This window comes from Electrona antarctica (assembly GCF_951216825.1).
Source record: "Electrona antarctica genome assembly, chromosome: 6".
Taxonomy (NCBI): Eukaryota; Metazoa; Chordata; class Actinopteri; order Myctophiformes; family Myctophidae; genus Electrona; species Electrona antarctica.
In genome coordinates, this window is record NC_136811.1 from 3078623 (window position 1) to 3091985 (window position 13363).

Genomic DNA, 13363 nt, shown 5'->3' on the forward strand with positions numbered 1-13363 from the left:
TAGTTTTAAGGGCCTTTGAGGTGCTGTGGTACCAGGAGGTGCATGCATAGTCAAAGAAGCCTTGTACGAGGGCTCCTGTTAAGGTCTTCAAGGTGTTTTTGTTGACCAGTGAGGAGATCCTGTAAAGGAATCTGATAAGAAGATAAGAAGCCCACCGCAAACCGACGGAGTTTGGTTTACCAAACCGGAGCTGTTTTTTTATTATGACTCTCGTCGAATGATGTGTAACCATATGGACTTATAGGTTACTGCAATACACCAATACTAGACTACGCCAGTTGGAATTTCACCAACAGCCATTTAAGGCTTTAACTTTAAAGGGTTTGTTAGCTTTAAAACTGGGTAGGGAGGCTCAGGAAAGACACCAAGTTACACAAAAGTTGACATTTATTCACATTATATTCGCAGTAACAAGTTAGGCCACATTACAATTCTATTATACGTTTTCCTCTGCAAGTTACTGATAGATCATTTTGAGTTATGGTAGATCTGCTATTTTGGTATTTTTGTGGACTTGTGTCAATGTTTCCTTTTGGCCCAGACTGTGTTCTCCTTATCCTATTTATGTCATGTCACCATCCACGTGCCTAATCATCTCAGCCCTATATTATCCTTCATATTTATATTATGGATTGCCTGACGCCAAGTTAAGACTCACTGTCTGTCCCCAGTCAAAAGTTAGCTTGAATACTGAGAGGTCTATTTGGATATAACACTGCATGTATTTGACCTTGGTGGCTAGTGAGAAAGTAGATAGGAGCATTTCTCTCTGTAAAGAGTTCACAGCTAGCCGGGAAGAAATGTTATCTTCAGGTTGCCATAGCAACGCCAGCCTCAGCGCTTTCCCGGCCTATGGCTCTCAATGACGGAACTAAGGAAGCTGTCACAATATCAGCCTCATCATCTATGTGCTGGTCCAATGAGCGCTCGACACCCAGTGCCAGCGTGGAATAGTGGAAATTAACTGTGTATTCAGCCAATGAAATGTGTATCAACAATTGTATTCTACAGTATTAATGCCTTTGAAATGAATTGTTCGTCAGAGACTACCCTGTGCCTGCTTGTGGTACAGGGGAGAGTTATTTGGCTGTGTGTGGATCTGTCCTGTCTCTCTGATCTGAAAATGAATAGACACTAAACCATAATCTGCTGACTGGACAATCCTTCTTCCTGGTGGTGTCATCTTTTTAATTGGGTACAAGGTATTTTTCTAAAAGAGTATTTCCTGCTCAGATCAACTTTTGGAAGTTGTTCTTTCTGCTTAAAGTAATCCTGTTAAAGCTAATTGTTAACTTGGTCATAGGCTCTCTGCCTAGTTGTGGTGCTGAGTATTCATCAGTACTTTTAAATACTTTCTTAGAAGTATTTTTATAGTTTTAGCCCTGTGAAGCTCAGTAATTCAGTATTATACAGTCCTTTATATCTTGAATCATTAATGGTCCCTTCTGCATTTTTATATGCAACTAATGGGTTTTATCTTCATTATAAATCCATCAGTTACCATTCTAGTGTTGACTCAATAATTCATAACACAGCACACAAAGCAAAATAGCACAACAAAGAGTTACTGCCGCGTCTTACTGGTATATGGGAGAAAATAACAAATGTCCATCACAAGCCAGCATGGTTATTATTACCCCTATAGCTGTCCCAGTGTATTCTAGTACTTGTACTTGTACTTTATGGTCAAATCACAGGTCGGCTATTTTTGGATAATGTTCCCCTATACAGTTTTGGATGCTGGGGTTCAAATGAAGTGTTTCCTCCAGCAGGTGGCAGTAAAGGGTTAACAGCTCCACTTCCTCAGTGAGTAAATTCTAGTGAAACGAAAGTAAACAACAGTGTAAAGTTTGGTGGCAGCGACTCACTCTCTCTAGTCTGTGGAAAACCTTTCAACAGCACGTTTTACACAAACACTGACAACTTCAACATTGGTGAGTCCTGCATTTAGTTCATGATTTATCCTAACAAGGAAACCTTTAGTCAGTCATTCTGTTTAATCCTCATCATTGCAAGGAAGCACGTTTTTCACTTTACCCAAATCCAGGCTGTTTAGTGTGTGTGTGTGTGTGTGTGTGTGTGTGTGTGTGTCAGTGTGTGTGTGTGTGTGTGTGTGTGTGTGTGTGGCCTATTGAGAATAATTGACAGGAGAAAAACAACCTGATCATGTGATCAATGTGCACTTCAGACGTGAAATGATAAGATATTATGCAATGTGGCCAACTGAATGTCATCATCTATGTCAGACCATCATGACATTGTTGTATTTACATTGCAATCATTAGAAAGTCGACTTATTATCCAAATATCCTATGAAGGTGAATAAACACAAACACAGCTGAAGAATATTACTGATTGTAATCAATGTAGATAAGATGTCCTCATCGTGTGTGCGTGTGTGCGTGCGCTGCAATGTATTTTGTGCTAAATGGGCTCCTGTCGCAAACCAGCAGCAAATCGAAATGGAATCTGAACAATATTTTCACTGATTTTTATTTAACTGTAAATGCTGTGGTTCGAGGGTTATATTCCAAAAAGTGAAGCGGCCGGTTATAGTGCCATCTAGCCACAATTTGCAACACTAGAATGTTTTTATAATGGGATTAATCTAGAGTTGCAATACCCTCCAATGACATCCCATTGATCCAAATTGCATTTCCGATCTGCTTCTATTAAACAACGTTAAACTCACCAACATTCCAGCTGTAGTGAAAGCTTGAACATCCTCTTTCGAGTGGCAAAGCGTTTGTTTCATAAAAACCCACCGTAGACATGTTATGAGCTACTTTCTGTCAAGACATTCTGTGCAGGTTATTATTTGGTTTAAGTGGTGAGGGTTCCTGTTTTCGAATTTTCTCACAATGGAAGAGGCAGCAGCACAACAACCCGTTAATAAAAACAGCTTCCAAACTCCAACACAATATCACGGCAGAGAATTTCTTTACAGAAAGTAGATCATAACATGTCTACGGTGGGTTTTTATGAAACAAACGCTTTGCAGTTTGAAAGAGGATGTTCAAGCTTTCGCTACAGCTGGAATGTTGGTGAGTTTAACGTTGTTTAATTGGATTTTTAATTAAACAAACGTTACACATCGATCTGTCCAGCGGTGCCAGAGATTAGTGGCCCAAAGCAATACAAACAGACAAACAGACAGGGCTAAACATTATAGTCTCTGGCCCGATAGAGATAACTATATATGTGTGAGAAGTAGAGCCCAAAACTACATTTGTTTCACTTTTATTCTCAGTGTGAAGAAATGGCGTCTGTCAGCTGTCTCCTGTCTGAAGAGCAGTTCCTGTGTTCTATCTGTCTGGATGTGTTCACTGATCCAATCACCACTCCATGTGGACACAACTACTGCAACACCTGCATCACACATTACTGGGACACTAAGGATGTGTGTCAGTGTCCACTGTGTAACAAAACCTTCTGTAATAGACCAGAATTCTCTGTTAATAAAGTCTTCTCTGAGATGGCTGATCAGTTCAGGAAGTCAAAGCAGCAGAGACAAACTTCCAGCACAAACCCAGAACCTGCTGAACCAGATGAAGTCTCATGTGACGTCTGTACTGAGACCAAACTCAAAGCCCTGAAGTCCTGCTTGATGTGTCTGACCTCCTACTGTGACACTCACCTGGAGCCTCATCGCAGAGTCTTAAGGTTAAAACGACACAAACTAATCAACCCTGTGAAGAACCTGGAAGACATTCTGTGTAAGAAACATGACAGACCTCTGGAGCTGTTCTGTAAGACTGACCTCATATGTGTTTGTCAGTTCTGCACTGAGTCAGACCACAAGTTACATCAGATTGTATCTCTGGAAGAGGCATATGAAGGAAAGAAGGCTGAGCTGGGAAAGACAGAGGCTGAAGTTCAGCAGATGATCCAGGAGAGACGAGTGAAGATTCAGGAGGTCACACTCAGTAGAGCTCAGTAAGAAAGATGCAGACAGAGAGATAGCAGACAGTGTGCAGGTCTTCACTGCTCTGATCAGCTGTATTGAGAGAAGCCAGGCTGCGCTCATTGATGTGATCGAAGGCAAGCAGAAAACAACAGAGAAACAGGCTGAAGGCTTCATCAAAGAGCTGCAACAGGAAATCACTGAGTTAGAGAAGAGAAGCTCTGAGCTGAAGCAGCTCTCACACACTGAAGACCACCTCCACCTCCTCCAGAACCTCTCATCCATCAACACCCCTCCACCCACCAAGGACTGGACAAAGGTCAATGTCCCTCCATCTTCATATGTGGGGACTGTGAGGACAGCTGTGGCTCAGCTGGAGAAGACACTCAGTCAAGAGATGGAGAAGAAGCTGCGTGATGCTGAGCTGAGGAGGATCCAGCGATATGCAGTGGATGTAACTCTGGACCCTGATACAGCACACTGCAAACTCATCCTGTCTGAGGATGGAAAACAAGTGAGTGATGGAAAGGTAAAGAAGAATGTCCCAGACAACACAGAGAGATTCTCTTCATGTATCGATGTCTTAGGAAAACAAAGCTTCTCCTCAGGAAGGTTCTACTATGTGGTTCATGTTGGAGGTAACACTGAGTGGGATGTAGGAGTGGCCAGAGAGTCCATCGACAGGAAGGGAGACATCAGACAGAGTCCCGGCAATGGTTACTGGACTATATGGTTGAGGAATGGAAACGAGTACATGGCTCTTGATGATCCTTCTGTCCTCCTCCCTGTAAAACAGGAGCTCCAGAAAGTGGGAGTGTTTGTGGATTATGAGGAGGGTCTGGTCTCCTTTTATGATGTGGAGACCAGAGTTCACCTCTACTCTTTCACTGGCTGCTCCTTCACTGAGAAACTATATCCATACTTCAGTCCTGGTGTTTATATAGCTGGTAAAAACTCTGCTCCTCTGATCATCTCTCCTGTCAATCATACAGATTAGACTAATCCTCAGCTTGACATGAAAAGGTTAGTTTTCATTTAACCCATTTAGACCAGGAACGCTATACACAACTATACCTTTAAATCCAGGAGCCCCCTTTGAGGTTGTTGTTGCTGTACACCATATAGCAACATCAAGTTTTTTCATTTAAAAAAATAAACAAATTAGACATTAAACATTTCGTTTTTCAGAAAACATAGGTCAGGATTTAGAAAGCGTTTAGAATCGGACTCAGGTCTAAATGGGTTAAGAACCAATGTGTGTTTATATAGAAGGGTTCATTAACAGGTTTATTGTCCTAATGAAGAGAAGTGATTGATGTGAACTCTATTATCAGTCAACCTATTGAACTCTATTATCAGTCAACCTGTTGAACTCTATCAGTCAACCTATTGAACTCTTATCAGTCAACCTATTGAACTCTATTATCAGTCAACCTGTTGAACTCTATTATCAGTCAACCTGTTGAACTCTATTATCAGTCAACCTATTTAACTCTTATCAGTCAACCTATTTAACTCTATCAGTCAACCAGTTGAACTCTATTATCAGTCAACCTATTGAACTCTATTATTAGTCAACCTATTGAACTATATTATCAGTCAACCTGTTGAACTCTATTATCAGTCAACCTATTGAACTCTATTATCAGTCAACCTATTGAACTCTATCATCAGTCAACATATTGAACTCTATTATTAGTCAACCTATTGAACTCTATTATCAGTCAACCTATTGAACTCTATTATCAGTCAACCTATTATCAGTCAACCTATTGAACTCTATTAGTCAACCTATTGAACTCTTATCAGTCAACCTATTGAACTTATCAGTATTGAAACATAAATTACAGTCAAAGATCATGACGTTAAATAGAGTGCTTCATTTGAGTATTTAGCTGAAATCCCTGTCTGTGAGACGTCAGTGTTCAGGTTTCAGTTCAACTTTACATTTTTGTTCATTAATGGGCAGGATTAGATTATTAGAGGATTATTAGATTAGACTAATCCTCAGATTGACATGAAAAGGTTAGTTTTCATTTAACCAATTTAGACCGGGAATGCTACACACAACTATACCTTTCAATCCAGGAACGCGTTTTGAGGTTGTTGTTGTTGTTGTTGACAGTAACAACAACGACAGTTGATAGTAGTATAGCAAAAATTTTGCATATATTTTTTTGAAAATAAATATCAAATTTAGTTTTTCAGAAAACGTAGGTCAGGTAGATAGGTATTATTATCAGTCAACGTATTGAACAATAAAATATCCTGATGTTAAATCGAGTGCTTCATTTGAGTATTTAGCTGAAATCCCTCCTGTGAGACTTCAGCATTCAGGTTTCAGTTCAACGTTACATTTTTGTTCATTAATGTGCAGGATTAATATCATCAGTCTTGTAATAATATTACTATAGAACATTTAATGAATTAGGATGTAATAATATTACTATAGAACATTTAATTAAATAGGATGTAATAATATTACTATAGAACATTTAATTAAATAGGAAAGCTAATATTCTGCAAGGTAGCATCATTCCCAAGTAGGCCGGATGTCCCACGGACACAGGTCTAGTGTTATTATAGACGATGGAAATTATTGTTCTTCAAAATAAATCGACTGTTGTAATTAATTATATGCACATTAGTTACATTAAGTTTAGGTGATTGTTGGTGTTTGGGTTTAATGGGTTATGTCACATTGATCAATGTATATTATGGAGTTCATCTAACGAGGAATTGTGCCACATTGTTTTTGCATGTCTTTGATTTGCTACAGAAGTGTTCTGTGTTTGAAACAATAACTATTATATGGTTTTACAATAAATATTCATGGAGCATTATCCAGTGTAAAGACTCTATTTATCTGTCTTGACCTGTTCTTCTGTCCTGTAGTATTTTATTGTCTGGATGTACAGTGGGCTAGATGTAGTATTTTATTGGTTGGATGTACAGTGGACTAGATGTAGTATTTTATTGGTTGGATGTACAGTGGGCTAGATGTAGTATTTTATTGGTTGGATGTACAGTGGACTAGATGTAGTATTTTATTGGTTGGATGTACAGTGGACTAGATGTAGTATTTTATTGGTTGGATGTACAGTGGGCTAGATGTAGTATTGTATTGGTTGGATGTACAGTGGGCTAGATGTAGTATTTTATTGGTTGGATGTACAGTGGACTAGATGTAGTATTTCACTGTCAAGTTTGTGAACAGTTCACTTTGCAGAGGCAGACTTGTTGGCATCTCAGCTCTGTGTAGTTAACAAATCATCGTACCAAATCACAGTAATACATCAGGAATACATTTAATTACCTACCAAATCACAGTAATATCACCAGAAATACATATTGCACACATCAATAACCAGGTCCAGACAGTCAGAATTAATGAGTAATCACAGTTAGTTGTCAATGTTAGGTTTTAATGTAATAACTGGACTGAAGAGATACTTTCAACCTAGACTGCATGTGTCAGTCTGCTCACACATGTGGACTGCATTATCCAGTGTGCAGACTCTATTCATGTTAGATATAACATGCTAGATATAACGAACCACGTCCTTAACTGGCTCATTTCAACAATAGTTAAATTAACAATATACTATATTATATAAAATAAATGACCTAGTAAATAAAGATTCACTATACACGTTGTATTGTTCCTTCATACTTCCATACTTAACGTATTGTGTGGAGGTATGGGGGAACACATATAAAACTATAACAAAACCAATTTTCATGTTACAAAAAAAGGCCATATGAATCATAAATAAAACTGAATATCTTGCAGCTACAAACCCACTATTCATCTGCAAACACACTAAAATTCGAAAATATAGTCAACCTAAACACTGCAATAGTCATGTACAAAATAAATAAAAAAATACTACCATTATCCATACAGGAGCTGTTTGAAATGAGAGAATCCCAGTACAACCTCAGGGGGACATGTGTATTAAAACAAAAAGGGGCAAGGACCAACACAAAGGGTAGATGTATATCCAAAATAGGGGTTGACTTGTGGAATAGCCTGGATAATGAACTAAAGCTATGCACATCACTTATCAAATTTAAAAAGCTATTTAAAAGTAGGGTATTAAATAGATATAAAACATTATCATAAGATCATTATTATTAACACTATTAAACATTAACATAAGATTATTATCAAGTTCTAAAATGACTAAGTTCTAAAAAATGCTTTATTTATTTCTGTTTCCTTTGTATTATGTTTCTTTTTTTTGTATTAATTTTGTATTTTGTTTATTTTCTTAAAGGCTAGACAAAATAAGCTTCGGCTTCAGCCTAGACCTTTTCGGTGCTACCCCTTTGTAAAAAAAATTAAATGCAAATGATGAAACTTAACATGTAAATGTAAAGCACCGAAATAAACTTCATTCATTCATAGTGATCCTGCTTTAATAGACTTGAATAAACTGGAAATCATGTCACTTGACACATCTATCTATAAATGACACATCCAGACACCAATTAGTCCATAACACATGGAACGCACCTGTGTTGCCTTAGCTTTTGTTTTAACCACTTTTACCATTAAGGCCTATTATAAACTTTAGTGTCACTGTGTCAACTTTGAGAACAGTTCACTTTGCAGAGGCAGACTTTCTGTCTTGTTGGCATCTCAGCTCTGTGCAGTTAACAAATCACCTTTAAATCACAGTAATATATCAGGAATACATTTAATTACCTACCAAATCACAGTAATATCACCAGAAATACATATTGCACACATCAATAACCAGGTCCAGACAGTCAGAATGAATGAATAATCAGTTAGTTGTCAATGTTAGGTTTTAATAGAATGTAATAACTGGACTGAAGAGATACTTTCAACCTAGACTGCGTGTCAGTCTGCTACTGCTCACACATGTGGACTGCACTGCCCTCTAGCGACCACTGGCAGTATGAACTAGTCTAGCATGTTCTAATAATATGAAGTTCAATCCATTGGTTTATTCAGCATAGATTCAGACACCTGTGAGATCTCATTTATACATTTGATCCAGAATGGTGCAGCTGTCCAGTTCATTTGAGTTACTCTTATGTTTTTGCTACATAAAGAGAGAGACTTTAAGAGAGGTTTAAGTCTTGAAGCACTTTGATGTTGTCTGTTTAAAGCCACAGTAGTTATGGCTCCAGGTGACACATTGTGAATGTAGTACGTAGGCTAATGTTCAGCAACTACAGACTAAGGACAATATATGTATATTTTCATGGAAAAAATGAGAATCGTGATCCTAATTCTTGTGAAGGAAAATCCAGATTCACATTTGAGCAAGAATAGTGCCGCACTACGTGCAAGGGGTGCATGATTTGAAGCCGGGCCTGATGTGCATGTTCGGTTTGTGGTAGTGATGGGGGATTAATCGGCAAACACATCGGTATCGGCCGATATTGCCCTTAAAAGGATATATCGGTCATCGGTATCTGTAAAATAATATATCGGTTTTAGAAGAGATTTTATTTTATAATTATGTTGAAAAAGATAATAAAAAAGCCTGACTTTTGTTATGTTGAAGGCTGCAAATTATATCAATGTTTTCTGGGTTTGAAGTTTATAGGCCTAAGCCTTTTTTCAGAATGGTGAAAATGATTATATTGTCTTAATACAGAATGAGATCATATCGACATCGGTTATCGGCCATAACAGCAATAGGGAATGCAAGGCTGACGTCACGGTAGCCCTACTGGCCTACCGGCGCCATTTTGACTGTGATGGCCTACATATTTGATCTGCATCAAGTGTATAAAGTTGGTGTTTGAGTGTTTAGTGTACAGTGCTAGTGCTATTTCAGTTCGCCAAAATGGGATGTATTAAGCCTACTTGTTGTGTGAAATACAGTTAGTATAGGCTTCTCACCATAAACAAGGTCAGAATAAAGGGGATTCAATAGATAATGGACTAACCGTTTCACCGCATTCCTTCCATTCATTCCTTCCTTTTTTTCTCTCTCTCTCTCTCTCTCTTCCTATATTACGGTATACTCTATTCTCTCTCTCTCTCATATCTCACACACGCCGTTATACGTTACGGGCCGATTCATACTGCAGTACTACGATCCTGTTTCCTACCTGCTGCTCCATCTGTCTGTCGGTGTCAAACAGAAACAACCACGCGGTCATTTAATTATTTAATATCTCCGACCGACGCAGACCCCACGCGGACATAGCATTATGGAAGGGGGAGAGGGGAAAACACCACAAGAGTGACTAATCATCAGGCGAACTTTGTTGTTAGCAGTTAGCCACCATAGCCAAGCTTAATGCATTGACTGGCTCCAAGTTCACAGTCAGTCCTGTCCGACCTGGCGAAGGTGAAGAGTGTAGATCTTGTAAATGACATGAAGAAGGACCTGCAGCACCTCCACAACACCATTCCCACAGATGAAGATTGTCTTCTGTGAACTCAGCCAGAGATGTCAGTGGCGGGGTGCTGCAAGGCCTGGGAAGATCAACAAGGCCAGAAAATGGGTGAAAAGTGTGATGGCTATAAGGGAATTATTAGGTGGGAGCATCGTGGCTCATCCTTGCATACAGTTTGACTGCCCTGGCCAATTTCTGCCTGATGGAGTTCATTTTACCACTTTGGGAAATTATATAGTGTAGCTCAATCCCTTAGTGAGTCATAGCCTACTACCTAGATCATTAGGCTACTACCTAGCTTTACAGAGGTTTTCTTTAAATAAATAAAAGACCACAAACTGGCCAGGGAACAATTATTTATGTGAAGATTAAAAAAAATATATATATAGTTTTCTCCACAATAATAATTCAAGCATGCACATTGTGTAATGGAGATAGAGGCACAGTTCCGTTAATACCGATCGCCCCCTGGTGGAAGACAGTAATATTTGAAGCATTTAGCCATGACGTAGATCTACAGTCTTGTACTACAACATAAGAGATGCCACATCAGATTATTGTGAGAGAAATATGTAACCTGGCCCATCAGAGTCGTAATGGCTCTGACCTGGTCTAAACCTATGTGTATAGCGGTTATTTGAACAATCTACAAGTGTCAGATAGATAGGAATCTTGAAATAAAATGTGGAATATTTGGAAGCTTCTTTTGTTGTAGTTTTAATTCCACGACTTTTGTAACCCATTTGTATATTTTTTCACCCAGTGTCAATTGTCTAGTAGTGTAATCCTGGGTGCTTTACACTCTTTAAACGGAGAACTCGCCAGTTTTCCGACTGGCCGCGGTTTAGTGCATTTTCACCTTTATTTAAATTGCATTGAATTGAGAGAAAGAGAGGATAGTTGTTTAGAATGGTCGTCTACATTCCACCAACAAATCTGTGTTAGTAAACATACTGACAGAACAAGTCCAAACCCCTGAACGCGTGATGATTCCAGCTGCTGCTCATTGATGGCACTTGGAAATGAAGCCACCTGCAATTACAACATTTGGTGAATATGCCAACCTGGAGCATTGCCGGAGGATTGATGTAGTGTTTGACAGGTATCAAGAGGAAACAATCAAAGCAGGCACAAATAATTAAGCGCAATTAAGTAGTGCCTCCGACCAATACATCGTAAAATAGAGACCGGGTCTGTTCCTCTTCCACCAGACTGGTCTACTCTAGACTAGCTTCATGGCACTTGAGGAAAATAAAGCAGACTTTGCTCTATTACTTTCAAGAACATAAACACAGGTAAAAAACAACAGGTGGTAGCTGGGGTGTCGGAGGGGGAGCTCTATTAGTGAAGTTAGTATGTGGTTGTGCACATCCAGTCCCTTGCTGGTGTCAGACGAGAAGTCTGCACACAGCTCTGCTCCACAGCGTTTAGTTTTATGATATAAAAATAACTTTACAGGTTGACAACATTGTTGACTTTCAGTAGGGGCTAATGGGCTATTATTATTAGATATTTTACTAATTTTACTAAATACACGTTTTATGCCAGAGCATTCAAAAAGGATAATAGCACTAGATGACAATAGCTGAAGTTACAGCAATGCATTATTGGGTGTATACAAACAGTGCACTTTCAGGCCCACAGAGATCTTTAAATTTGATGTCCAAACATCGTAACAAAAGGTCTGGGAAGGGAGTGCATTGCAACTTGCAAGGGGGGCTTTGATAACATTAAACAGATAATACATGCCGTTTATTGCTGTATCGATACAACAGCCTCTCAATCGATTCACCGATCGTCTGGATTTTCGATCGATATATTGCCATATCGATTAATTGAATGCACCACTAATGGCTGTGAGCATGAACCATCCTGCAGTTTTAGGATTGATGTCCATAGCCGCAAGCAAACTTCTAGATCCTATTTTTAATATCTGGAAACATCAAACCTTGACAGCCCATACATCCAAACAGAAAAGTCCTATCTGATTTTATTAAACAGCATTAAACTCACCAGCATTGCGGCTGTATGGAAAGCTTGAATTATCCTGTCTGCAAGACATGTAACACTTTCTGTCAAGAAATTCCGTGCAGGTGATCCTTTTTCTAAGTGTTGTAGTTTGGAAACAACCGTTGGAAATCATGCAACGGTTTTGCTTATCTTTTGATATTGCACATAATGCAGGAGGCAGCAAAACACGCCTTATTACATTTTATATTCTAGTTAAAGATGGAGTGGCGTGATTTTTTGCCACCCTAAAACATGATCACCAGGTCTTATTGTTATATAAGGATTGTTATATAAACATCATATTATTGTTATGATGGGTGGTGATCCACCTGAACTGAAGCTGCACCCACAGCTGTAGTTGTATGATAAAGGGGGATGGGGTTAGGGGAGGAGCTGATAGTGTGATATTACTGTTTATTTCATTGGCCCGTTTGAAAGGGTTCAGCCTCCAGAAAGAAACCCCAAATACAAAGTTAATACACCATTGCACATAAAAACGACTCCAGGGTGTAATGAAGTACTGTCACCTAATATACATGAATAACTGGAAAAATAAAAAAATTGTGGCACTCCCTCTTTAAGGAGATGGACCACATGCCTTTTGATGTTGATCATTGTATTGTCTTTACACTGTACATTTATATAATTACTCAATATAAAATTGAGAATAAATGAATTAATGAAATGTTTTTGTAATATAGAACAAAGGATCAGTGAAAAGCAGTGAAACCTTTATTAAAAAGGTAACATAAGATATATCTGCCTTTAGAAAAATACCTCCATTATTAAGACGCAAAACATGTGTAATGTCTTGCTGAGATCTACTACATATGTGCTGTCATTTGATAGTCCAAACAACACAAGTGAACACACAATGAACAGCTACAGAGATTGTACGGCTTCTCAGAACTTTATTCATGAGTGCACGATTATGAAATTATGACTGATATCCGATTATTTGCAGGGTCATATCTGCCGATACCGTTTCTGCCCGATTTCGAAATTATACAGAGGACCACAATGAAAACAAGCCTAGGCCCTAGCCTGTTAATAGCCTGTTAA

General features: G+C 38.7%; 1 pseudogene across 1 annotated transcript; it reads left to right on the top strand.

Annotated features, from left to right (window-relative positions):
• The first annotated feature begins 1837 nt into the window (after positions 1-1837).
• On the top strand, positions 1838-4994 carry LOC306924144 (zinc finger protein RFP-like; annotated as a pseudogene). Its single transcript, XR_013792515.1, has 2 exons — positions 1838-1934; positions 3251-4994. The product of XR_013792515.1 is annotated as a zinc finger protein RFP-like (transcript).
• The last annotated feature ends 8369 nt before the right edge of the window (positions 4995-13363 follow it).